Source organism: Macrotis lagotis, chromosome 1 (genome assembly GCF_037893015.1).
Source record: "Macrotis lagotis isolate mMagLag1 chromosome 1, bilby.v1.9.chrom.fasta, whole genome shotgun sequence".
Classification (NCBI taxonomy): domain Eukaryota; kingdom Metazoa; phylum Chordata; class Mammalia; order Peramelemorphia; family Peramelidae; genus Macrotis; species Macrotis lagotis.
Genome location: NC_133658.1, coordinates 839,127,958 through 839,129,922, shown reverse-complemented (window position 1 = coordinate 839,129,922; position 1,965 = coordinate 839,127,958). Strand labels below are relative to the sequence as shown.

Here is a 1,965-nt window from a genome sequence, read left to right as displayed (position 1 = left end):
CTGTGTGATCCTGACTGCAGCTCCATTATATTTGAACTGTGTCCTTCTGGCTGCTTGTAATATTTTCTCTTTGACTTGGGAGTTCTGGAATTTGGCTATAATATTCCTAGGGGTTGGTTTTTTGGGATCTCTTTCTCTGGGGGAATCGGTGGATTCTCTCCATTTCTATTTTGCCCTCTGCTTCTAGAATATCAGGGCAATTTTCCTGTAGTAATTCTTTGAAAATGATGGCAAGGCTCTTTTCCTGATCATGACTTTCAGGTATTACAATAATTTTTAAATTATCTTTCCTAAATCTGTTTTCTATATCAGTTGTTTTTTCAATGAGATATTTCACATTTTCTTCTAATTTTTCATTTTTTTTTTTGGTTTTTGAAGTATTGATTCCTGATTTCTGGTAAATTCATCAATCTCCTTGAATTCTATTCTTTGTCTGAAAGATTTGTTCTCCTCAGAGAGTTTTCTTATCTCTTTTTCCATCTGGCCAATTTTGCTTTTTGTTTTTAAATGATTTATGAAATCCTTTGGGTTACTAATTTTGACAAAAGAGGCAGAGATAAAATTGAAATTTTAAATAACTTATAGGAAATTACATTTATCTAATTTTAAGATCTTTAAGAAGGGATCATTTGTTCTTAACCATGGTCTTGTTCTATGAAAATCATCATCACCAATTTATATTTATTGAGAGTTCAAGTGCATGACATTATCGTAAATGGATTTTAGATATTCTTTCATTACACATTCATAATCCACTTATATTCTTTAATTTCTTTTCCTTTGGTCCTCTATCCATTTCATAGGGCATTTTCCTAATTTAAAAAAAAAAAGAAATTTATTAAGGGACAATTTAGTAAGTAACTCTACTAGATGTAAATGTGCTTTATACTAGAAATAATCAAGAACTGTGCTTTCAACAAAGCTTTTACTTGGATGACTTAATACAAATGTACATTTGGCACAGGTTTGGGACAGCTCTTTCCTCTAAAAGTCTTAGAATCATATGCCCACACAGTATCTATCCCTTCTCCAATAATATGATCTGGGATCCAGTGTGGAAAAGGAAATCGGCAAGCAATGACTCTGGCATCATCTTCCAGGTCTAGTTGAAGTTTCTTCTCCAACTGTGGCATCATCTGAGGCACTCCAAAAATAACTACATTTGTATATTGTGAAAAACTAAACTTCCATAAATTTGAAATATAAAATTTTGCAGAATCATGGACACCTTCTCTCCAAGCACAATACCTGGAATACCAAACTAGTCAAGGATTTAATTCATAGCCAACAGCTCTGAATCCTTCTTTTGCAGCAGCAATGACAATACATCCATCACCACTACCAATGTCTACTAAGGATCCACTTCTACAATGTAACATCTTCAGAGTATTTTCAATCTGATTTGAAGTTGCTGGTACAAAAGGCAAACAAAATTTCTGGAGGGCTGGAGTTAAAAAAGGAGTAGCACCAGCATACACGGCTATAAGTGTTCCACCAACTATTCCAGTGACTAATAATGCTCAACTTCTTTTTTTCAAATTGTTAGCATCAGCATTTGTAGGCAAATCATGTTTTGTGAGTATTCCTTCCTGAGATACTTCTGAGATTACAGGTATACCTTCTCCTCCTTCCCCCATTGCGAGACCCCCGGCCGCCCCAACTTTGCTTTTTAAAGCATTCTTTTCTTCCATAACTTTTTGAATTGTTTAATCTATTTGACCTAAGCTGGTTTTTAGCATGTTATTTTATTCAGCATTTTTTTTTGGATTTCCTTGACTAGGCTGCTTCATTTTCATGTTTTTCCTGCATCTCATTTCTTTTCCCAGTTTTTCTTCTAACTCCCTCATTTGATTTTCAAAGTCTTCTTTGAGCTCTGTCATAGCCTGAGCCCAATTTCTGTTTTTCTTGGAGTCTTTAGATGCAGGAGCTTGTGCTTCCTCATCTTCAGACTGAGTATTTTGATCC

The 1,965-nt window shown here is 34.5% G+C and overlaps 1 pseudogene; it reads right to left on the bottom strand.

The window, feature by feature from the left end:
* Nucleotides 1-868: 868 nt before the first annotated feature.
* LOC141507569 (ATP synthase subunit C lysine N-methyltransferase pseudogene) lies at nt 869-1,691 on the bottom strand (annotated as a pseudogene).
* Between the last annotated feature and the right edge of the window lie 274 nt (nt 1,692-1,965).